Source organism: Adiantum capillus-veneris, chromosome 26, assembly GCF_014529385.1.
Source record: "Adiantum capillus-veneris isolate H3 chromosome 26, ASM1452938v2, whole genome shotgun sequence".
Classification (NCBI taxonomy): domain Eukaryota; kingdom Viridiplantae; phylum Streptophyta; class Polypodiopsida; order Polypodiales; family Pteridaceae; genus Adiantum; species Adiantum capillus-veneris.
Genome location: NC_140956.1, coordinates 89416873 through 89427800, shown reverse-complemented (window position 1 = coordinate 89427800; position 10928 = coordinate 89416873). Strand labels below are relative to the sequence as shown.

General features: G+C 42.4%; 1 pseudogene; it reads right to left on the bottom strand.

Annotated features, from left to right (window-relative positions):
- Positions 1 to 9897: 9897 nt before the first annotated feature.
- Positions 9898 to 10498, bottom strand: LOC147423800 (uncharacterized; annotated as a pseudogene).
- Between the last annotated feature and the right edge of the window lie 430 nt (positions 10499 to 10928).

Sequence of the window (10928 nt, the reverse complement as noted above, 5' to 3'; positions counted from 1 at the left end):
GTAAAAGGAGATGCACTTCTCATTGTTAAACAGATTTTAGGCATTTGGGCATGCAAGAATGAAAGCTTAAGGACAAAAGTTCGTGCCATTTGTAGGATGTTTAATCAGTTTGAAGAAGTGCAACTATATCATATTCCGAGGAAACAAAATGAAGATGCCGATTTACTTGCAGAACAAGCAGTTACATGTGTTGAGAGAGAAGTGCAGGTCATCATGGTGGTAGCAGCTGTCAAGCAACCGAGATACCAGGGATTGGAGTCATTGGCTCCCATTATTGGCTACATTTTGGAGGGTGAGTTTCCACAAGACTTCACGAAGGCTCAGAAGAGGAGACTCATGAAGAAGGCAAGTGCATATCTCTTCCTAGAAGGCTCCCTCTATCAAAGAGGGAGGGATCAAGTGTGCAGAAGAGTACCAACTATTGAGGAAATTCCACCCATTCTAAAAGGTTTGCACGAAGAACCATGTGGTGGTCATTTTTCCCAAGAATTAACTGTGAAGAAGATTTTTCTTGCGGGGTATGTTTGGCCAAGTCCGCATGTGGATGTCCAACATTGGTGTAAAAGTTGTCACAATTGTCAGGTAAATGGGAATAGAAGATTGATTTATGGTCCAAGGCAAATCGTGCTTGCAAATGGACCCTTTGAAAAGTGGGGCATTGATGTTATGGGTCCTCTGCCTAGGACAAAAAAAGGTAAACTCTACATTCTAGTGGTTGTAGACTATATGACTAGGTGGGTGGAAGCACAAAGTGTGGCAAAGGTAAATGAGAGGACAGTGAGCAAATTCGTCTACACTCACATTTGTTGTAGATTTGGCACACCTTTGGAGATTGTTTCTGATAATGGTCTAGGGTTTAGAAAGGGATTTCTCATAGAAGTCTATGAAGAACTTCACATTCTACATCGTCACAGTACACCCTACTATCCCCAATCAAATGGTTTGGTAGAAAAAGCTAATGGTGTCATTGCAGGCATCATTAGAAAGATGGTGAAAAACAAGACAAAGTTGTGGGATGACTTCTTCGATGGTGCCTTGTGGGCGTATCGAACCACATATAGGGAAGCCACGGAGTTCACACCATTTCACTTGGTCTATGTTCAAGAGGCTTTACAGCCAATTGAACTAAACATTCCAACAATGCGACTTCATGGCAAATCAACACAAGATGATCAAGAAGCATGGATGGATCGACTTCTTACCTTAGCTGAGCTTGAGTGGAAAAGAGAAGCAGCATACGAGTGCTATAAGAGGAAAGCCACACAGACAAAGGAGAAGCTTGACAAGAAACTGAAGGACAAAGGCATCAATGAAGGAGATCTTGTGCTAAGGTATGACAATCGACTCGATAATCGTTTTGATGCCAAGTTTGAAACTAGATGGCAAGGGCCATACATAGTCAAGAAGGCTTTCAATTCTAGTTACTATCAGCTTATGGACTTGAATGGTAAAGAGCGCTCCAGGAAGGTAAACGGGTATAGCTTGAAGCCCTATTTGAGTCGCCTTCTACCAAAGGCTCTACCAAAGATCTGTCCAAAGGCCGTCTCATGTAAGTATTGTTACATGAAGCATGAGTATAACTCTAGCCAAAATTCTGAGGGGCCAAACAATGAAGATCTCGTCAAGGACTCTGAAGCACTCTCTTTGGAAAAGATGCTTTATGATGGTACATGAATATACCATCATCCTGAGGGAGGGCTAATGATAGCCATTTTTCGGCTCTCTGTAATTGCCATAGTGAGTTATCTCACCCTATCAGATCACTCAAACACTGTGGTTACCCTCACCCTTTCACTGTATATGGGTGCGTGTGAGTTAGGGGACTTTTCCCATATCTCCTTACTGAAATAAAAAACCCTCAATTAGCTAGTCATTGGGCTAGTTGAGCCAAAAAAATAAAAAATATAAGTATATTATGGCCCATGCGTATGTAAATATTTTTTTTATATAAGGCCTAACTAAAATATTTTTTCATAATTATTTTGGTATTTATTTAAATATTTCTACCTAGGTGTGTGTTATTTATGCTCTGTACATTGTCTCACCATTACCACAATTTTTCTTACCATTTTTCATACTCTTTATTCCATATAGAAATATTTTCATGTAAGCTTCTCTTATATTTGATGTAACTCCACCCCAACAAAAATCCAAAAAAACTAGTTTTATTTATGTGTATATTTTTTCACTATTGTGATTTTTCCCTTCCTACATCTATTTTGTTTTTTTTCTAAAAAATTAGAGCACCAAAAATATTTATCTTTTTATGGTAGCCTCATAATGAGAGAGATTTCTTTTGACCCCTTTATATTTTTTCCACTTATATTATTTATATTTGACATGTACATATTTTTTAGACGCCTCAATATTTGATTTTTTTAGTTGTACTATTCACTTATATCATGATCTCAACAATATCTTCAATTATAGACCTACCAAATAAGGTCAAGGGTAGGTGGCATGCATACATGCACTATGGAGGGCTCACTCTTGGAGATATTCAAAAGAATCATCCAAAGAAGGACCCCACAAGGACCTTGTGCAGTGGAAAAAAACCATCGGTTTTGCTGAATTTTTAAAGTTCACTTGCTCTCCGAATTTGAAAAGGTGATACAAACAAAAGTTGTAGCTCGTGGGCTGACCTTTTTTCTCAAATTTTTTCATATTTTTTTGAGCTACGAGCTGTGAGCTATGATTTTATTACTGGACCCCAGTTTTCCCATGCTATGCAACCACACTCTCTCTTCCACTTTATCATTTTCCTCTTTCACACACACTTCTCCACTCATCATCCCCACCCCTCTCACCACTCCTCTTTGCACCCTACTCATCTTCTCCTCAACCTTGAAGAATAAGAGAAACCATGGTGAACTCATACCTCCCACACACAATTCCATTCCAAAATTGACCACCTAGTCTCATTTTTCCTCCTCCAAATTACCCATATCTATCAAAAAAACCACCAAATTCAGCCTCTTCTCTTAAAAGACAGCATCATGGTGGTTGATTACTCAGCTTCAATTACCTTGTCTCTCAAGGAAGGTCAAGAGTGGAGAAAAAATATACCGTCAAAGCTAGTGGACCGTCAACAAGCGTCAAAATTGGCCCTACTCAAGACACTTGGAGCATCAACCTTGTAAGAAATCCAACTTTTCTTACCTCTTAAGAGTTTTTCTTCCTTATTTGTATCCTACATGGATACTCCCATTGTAAATATCCAGTTCCATTTGTAAATTAATACTAACTCTACTAACACTAACCCACTATGAAAAGTCCTATCACCTCCATTTCTCTCCTCTCTCTTTCCCCACCAACTTCTTTATAATTCCAAGCAAAAGAAATTAGATAAATTGCTGAAAATCTAACCCAACCATGGTTAGAGGAGTAACCCTAGCCTTCAAAATTGCTATAAAAGGAGGGTGTAGCTAGCACAAAAGGGGGGAGAGAAGAAAGAGCACTATGCTATAGCTTGAGAAGCCAAGCTCAAACTCTTGAGAAGGAGCTCTTGAGTGGAATATCATTGGCATTAGGCATATGTATGTGTTGTATTCGGGGTGATTAGCAAGGGAACTCTATGCCATTGTAAGAGAGAGTGATCATTAAATTGAGAGTAGAAAATCTATCATTTCTCCTACTAGTGTAAGCCCAACATTTGCTGAATCAAGGAGGGTGAATTTGGACTAAGCATGGATACCTTGTCTCCCTTCCAACGTGAAGTCATGGATAATAATGATGTGTAAGTGTCTTGGTGTTTTATTTAAGTTCTTGATAGCTTGCCTCCGGGTATTGTTATCAATTTAGCCATAAATCCCACGTGTTGTAAGAGGGCGACAGGGTGGAGAGGACTCCCTTGGCCTTAAGACAGTGATTGGGGTGGCTTTTTTTTTCTTGTGATGTGTTGTGGTGTAATTTACTCAGGCTATGTTGAACAAATACTAATCTCACTTTGATTGGTCATGACAGATTTGTAAGAAGACATTAGTGCAACAAGCACCCCCTTCCCCCTTCTCTCTCTTTCTTACATATATATATATATATATATATGTTTGCTTGATCATTAACGATACACTTCAAAGTAGCCCGAGCACCATCTCTCTCTCTCTCTCTCTCTCTCTCTCTCTCATGTTTTAGTGTGTGAGAGTGTTCCATTGGTGTTAGGGTTAGTGTAAATTCCTTGCTTGTTTGTGGGTTGCTCTAACGATTCTCCTCTTTTGTGTCCTAGTTCGCTTTTAAACTAGGTGGTGCCCTTTGTGTAGTTGGGATTTGGCTGTGGGTTTGTTGTTTTGGTTTGTGTTGTGTTGTGCCCCAGCCCCATTGAGCAGCACGGGAGCCTTGAAGGGTGTCTAGAGGTTGCTCTTCTTGTTGCCCTCCCCGGACCGCCTCACTACTAACCACTAACCTTATTGTAAAATGCACCCTCTACTAGAGTAGGCACTCCCAAATTATTCACTCAATCCTCTCTCCTTTAATCCTCAATAATTGTCTTCCCTTGAACCCACATCCATGTGACTCAAAGGACAAGAGAGACCCACCCTCATAAAAATAAAAATAAAAATATGCATAATCTTTTATTCCTTCAAATAAACTTGATTAGGCTTAATCCAAATCGGGGCTTCTAAAACCTATAAATAGAGCCCTTCTCTCCCTTGTAAATCACCACATGATCACACTACACCACACCATTCTCAACACATAACACACCACTCTTCAAGCCTAGTTGTGTAGAGTGTGTGCATTGTGAGTGCTCTATTCCATCATTACACATAGGTGCATGGAGAAGCTTGAAGTTAGTTTTGCCATCTAGAGGAGTGGAGTGTATGCCATACTCTTCACCACACTTGTAGCCTACTCTTGTGCATAAATAAGATTTATAGTTTTGGGTGCAATTGTATGCTGCAACTACGACTCTTCTCTCCAAATTGACTTGATAAGTTGGCTCATCAGGTGGTTGAAGGTATATTGTCCTTGAAGTTTGTTGTGCCATTTCATGCTTGGTGGTTTGAGGGCTTGTTGAATTGTTTGCCTAAAAGGTCAATTGTAAGAGGGTGCTCGGTGAGAGGGCTCCCGTGACCCTAAGACAATTTGTGTATTGGCAACAAGGTCAAGTTTTGTGTTGTCTCTCTATTTCTCATCAAGCTTTGTGTGCATCTAGTCTTTAAGGCTAATACTGAGTTGCTCAAGTTGATTTGTGCTCTTTACCTCTCTCTAGCATGGTGAATGTTTGTGTTTGGTGTGTGTGGCTATCTTGCATTCCCCTCTCGTTGTGCGTTTGAGTACGAGGAGATATCACGTGCGTCCTAGTTCGCATCTACAACTAGGTGGTGCCCCTTTTCTTGTTTGGTTTCTGGCTGTGGGTTGTTGTTGTCTCTGATTGTGCTTGCCCCAGCCCCAATTGAGCAGCACGCGAGCCTCGAAGGGTGTTTAGAGGCCGCTCTTCTTGTTGCCCGCCCCGGACCGCCTCAGTAGTTAATGGCTACCACAATGTACTTGTTTCCAAAACCCCACTTTTCAAAAGAATTTTGAGCAATGATTTCCTCCTGTGAGTCGGCTACTAGCCTCCTTTCACCCATAGTTTGGTATTCACGGCAGTGCACATCCCATACTATGGAATGCCACCAAAAATGTTCGATTAAAATTCAAAACAAAACCTAGTGTTACCTTGATGTCAATTCACAGATGTCATTTAAGTGATGAAGAATGCGCCACATAGGCAAGGCACATCTCGTATAAGCGAGGACATTCTTTTTAAGAAAGTTTGGTCGTCGCATAAACAACGGTAAGCCTTGCATAATCCATGCAATATAATTAAAATCGTTGCATAAACAATTTTATGACTTGGCCTTGCTTAAACCAAGGAAAGCTGTGAGGCTGGTAGCTACGACTACACATTGCCATGGCGTCTCTCATGCGAGGCACTTTCATAATAGTCCCTCACGCCTTTCAAATCACTCGCAGGAAGCTTCACACAGCAGCGCCAGTGTAGATGGAGTAGCTACAGGTCGAACGAGGGGCAGGTTCCCCCCCCCCCCCCCCCCCCCAAGTGTTCATGACCTGCTATGTGTGTGTGCTTGTGCACGTTCGAGGTCTCTCCCTCTAAACCTCTCTCTCTCTGGTATGTTTTCTTGGCTATCCTCTTGCCCACATTTTCTTAGGAATGTTTATTGTGTAGGTTTTGGCATCGCAGTGCACCTAAGAGGCGTCCTTTCCAGACGGTAGTTGGCTTCTTCACAGCACCCATCAACAGGTTACGTGACATGTTCGAGAAGTTCTCCAGTGCGGAGGAGCTGAAGGAAGTGACACCCAACTAGCTAGCTAATACCGGCGGCACCACCGGTGATCTTTAGCTCAGGATGATAAGAAGTATGTGCATACACCGAATAAAGGAGGTGCTCGTGCGGCCGCTTGTGTCCGCATTTGCACATGTAGAAAGTGTGTAGGTACACAAGGTTTTGAAGATTAATCTAAGATGACTATCGAGTTTGCATTAAGAACAATATCAATCCCTAGTTTTAATTGTGCTTGGTGAAACGGCTTGCAAGAAATTAGGTTTTTTTTAAGTCGAGCCGACATACAAGCACCCATATTGTTCAGGGGGTAGCGGGGCTTTGGAAATTTGACCCAATTAGCATTTCCCTGAGCTGGTTGTAGCAAATCCTCGTCCCATGAACTTTGGATTTTCTCTTTTAAGCATAGAAAAAAATAGTTTACTTTTGCAAATGTGCAAATGCCAACAAACCCTTGCTATGGGTGTAGACAATAGCATTCATCCCAATGATGTAATGACCTAGATTCACAAATTGGTGGCCTCTTGACGGTTCAGCTCTCATACTTACATGCCTCAAGGACTGAACTGATGAACAATCCCATCAGGCTTGTTTGTTGATCTTCTATTAGCATACATCGGCTCACCCACATTGTTGTCAATATACAAGCTCTTTCCGAGTATTTCCATCCGACACCGCCCATGAGATAAGTGTGTATCCATGTATCCGAGTCTCGTCACAAAGCCGTCCTCCGTGAGTTAGAGAATATGTTCTCTATAGAAAGTCATATTTGTGCCCAACTCCAGTGTCGACTATATCCATATGCTCACGGTATCTAGCTGAATTCGATCCTGACATATGAGTCCGTTGATCTCTGTCCCTGTAAGAGATAGGAGGGTGCATCTAGGGAGTACTGGGCCATGAGCTCTAGATATGTTTCCAATCATAGTGCCCAGCTCAATATGGTATCCAACTCTCTCATAATCACCTCCGTGCAGCGTGGTGTCATAGAAGACCGTTAGAAGGCTGCCTGTCCGAGCATTAAAATCTCCAAGAAGGATAATCCCTCGAGAACTCCCATATATCATCATCTAATATAGCAAATGGAGACTACCTTCTAGGTGCAACATACTTCTACAATATCAACACTACAGCTCGCTCAATACCTAGTACGAGTTTTACAGCTTCATCTTTAAGCTGGTGTACGTGTATAAATATGCTGCTAACAACTTGATACTATGCACGAACAACCAACTGCTACCCTCAGTCGATATTAAGCTTGAAAGTATGTACCTCGAGTATTGATTTGCTTGTAGGCATGTGTAAGCCATTAAGAAGCTGCACCTGCATGAGCATGAAGCTGACAATTCCTGATTCAATCACCAAGTGGTACTTGGGGCACGTGAAGCAAAGTAGTGCCGTAGTAGTAGTAAGAGCGCAAGCAGAGCATAATATACCTGAGAAGGGAGACAACGACAACTTGGAGCTGAGTGAGCATGGCGCACAGAACATCGAGTGGGCTCGAAAGGAGGCCCTTCTTCTTGGACATCGACTTGTTGGCTCCCACCATCCCTTGCTTGCCCTTTTCCACGACTCTTTTTCCATCCATGCCATTGCTCTCACCTTTGTTGGCATCAAGCTCACACCCTACGCAATCTCACTAAAGCCTACAACCTCTACGAGATCACCAAGGATCTAACTCCGGCTCATGATCCTACATCAGCTGTAGGCAAAGCTGAGCTTGATCAAATTGACCTTACTCTAGAAGAAAAACCCACACGAACATAAGTGCAAAGTCGACGTGGACATGAACACTTCAGTCAGCTGCTCCGATGCTATTGTAGGCCTGCACACATGGGGTTGTTGTGTGTATCCCCTAAACCAAGATATAGCATCCCTTACAATGAGCTCATCAGGAATCTGTCCTAATTTTACATTTGTATCACACTTAGCATACATATCTACTCAGGCCGATGTTGAAGCCACCCTGTGCTAGAGCAGTCAACAGAAGACCGCAATGAACACCACCGGATGGTGTCCTGCCATGAGGTAGTATCATCCTCTGTGTAAAACACAAGCCAAGGTGGGAAGTCAAAGGCAATGCACCAGATGCCAAACTGGGAAATCGAAGGCAAGGCCAGAGGTAGAAATCCCAGCATCCTCCCCTCCAATCCTAAGAACTTGTTCTCCATGTTGTTCCCTTATCCAATTGCGGGCTCTCCTTCATGTGCTCCAGAACAAGCGTCCTTTTGTGGAACTCGTGCTCTCATGCAATTAACGGAAGGGCTAAGAGTTAACGCAAAGGTGCAGAATAGGCAAGGCTTGTGTGTTGGCCGCCAAGAACTAGATCTTAGGGCTGATATGGGGTAATCCCTTTGGGGATGAGAGAGAAGGGAGGAGCGATGGCTGATCTGGCTCCATAGCACAAAAAATGCGGCTTGAGAGGTGAAAATGCTGGCTATTTGCAGAAAACACATCCACCAAGGGGAAGCGATCTTAGTTTTGAGGGAGTTCTTCGCAACGAAAGCAATCAATAGGGGATCGTTGGCTTAGGAGAAGAACCTCAGCGTCTGATACCATGTGAGAGTGGGCAGCGAAAGCGGAAGCATGAGCATCAACTATAATGCTTCCAACAACAACATATAGCTTAGGTTGAGTCCTTTTGAGGAATACATGAATATCTGCTTCAATTTGTCCACATCTACCATACGGTTATAAGCTCGTGCTGCTACACCTCAACCTAGCATATATATCTACTCAAGCGGATGTCAAAGCCATAGTGTGCTAGAGCAGTCAACAGAAGAATGCAATGAACACCATCGGATGGTGTCCTGCTAGGAGGTAGCATTATCCTCTATGGAAAACACAAGCCAAGGTATTGCTACCCACCCAAAATTGCAACTCCGAGGGGCTGAAAACGCTATTGTAACGCATATTTTAGTGGGCCCGCTCACCCTCGATAGATGTCGAAGCAAAGGAGAGGCTTGATGGGGTGTGGATCTCTCGTACCACAGCCATTGGAGGGCTGAAAACTGAGGAAAAACAATAAGGTTTTATTACTGGAAATAGTGTCGTGTGAAGAGGATAGGGGCCGGCAATGCAGCAGATGCAAAGCCGGGAAGTCGAAGGCAAGACCAAAGGTAGAAAGCCCAACATCCCCCTCTCTAGGCTAAAAATGCAGGTCCCTTGTGCCACTTGATGGGGCTGCTTTCCCCCTCTCCAATTGCGGGTGCTCCTTCACGTGATCTAGAACACGAGTCCTTTCGTTGAACCGGTTTTTGTATGCGATTAACACAAGGACGGAGAGTTAACGCAAAGGTGCAGATTAGGCAAGGCTTATGTGTTGGCCGCCAAGAACAAGATCTTAGGGCTGATCTAGGGAAATCCCTTTGGGGATAAGAGAAAAGGGAGGAGCGATGGATGATCTGGCTCCATAGCACAGAAAACGCAGTCTGAGTAGAAAACGCAGCCTCAACAGAAAACACAGCCACCAAGGGGGAACGATCTGAGTTTTGAGGGAGTTCTTCGCTACGAAAGCAATCAATAGCAAATCGTTGTCTTATGAGAAGAACCTTAGCGTCTGATACCATGTGAGAGTGGGAAGCGAAAGCAGAAGCAGAAGCATGAGCATCAACTATAATGCTTCCAACAATAGCATATAGCTCAGGTTGAGTCCTTTCGAGGAATACATGAAGATCTGCTTCATTTTGTCCACATCTGCCATATGGTTATAAGCTCGTGCTGCATTCGTCCACAAACCATCAAATCCCTCGTGTAGCTTACTCTTGCATTGAGCTCCACCTGGATCAAAAGAAGTTATAAGAAACTTCCCAACCTTATAGTTGAGATTACATCCTTCTTCATTTAACATGAGCTGCAACCTCCTGGATTTGACATTATTTTCAATGAAACATCGTCACCCTCTCTATCTTTACAGCATATGATAGGCATCTCTAGACAGTCAAACGCCATGGAATGCTTTAAATTCCCCAATCCTTTGCAAGCATGTCTACACTCCTCATTGTAAGGTTCTATTGCACTTTCAGGTCCCTCATGCATGTGTCGTCTTGAACCTGGTCTTGCAAACCTTCTTTGTTTGCTTCTAGAACCTTGTCCACAAAAAAATCTTCATCCAGCTTCTTTGAAGTGATGTCAACATTACGCTCATTGAAATTCTCATACATATCGTGCTCATCGGACACAATGTTTTTGCCAAATATGGCTGATTTTTTCATTAACACTAGGTTGGTAATGGGACACTTTTATGTCCTGTTAAGTGACCATTTTCCTTGAATTATGTCAAGAGTTTCAAAATGGATTTTGAGGTGTTATCTATCTAGAAAGTTGTCTCATGAGCTAAAAAAAACTCAACATTTTTTTGGAATATCAATTCCATCTTTAACATTGTCCTTGCACAACATTTCACAACCTAAACTGTGTGAAAAAACGGGTCCAGTTTTTGGCTTTTTTAAACCTTTTGCAACTATACCACTCTAGAATTCATGTTTGTGAGGTCTATAATGCTAGAGAACTATCTTTAGTAGTCCTCAACATGTCCTGATGCTTCTAGGGAGAAATAAATATTAAAGTTGTAAGTTATGACCAAATTACAAAAATTGTCAAATCCTGTTTTTTAGCCAATTTTAGCTCTTCTATGATTTTTTT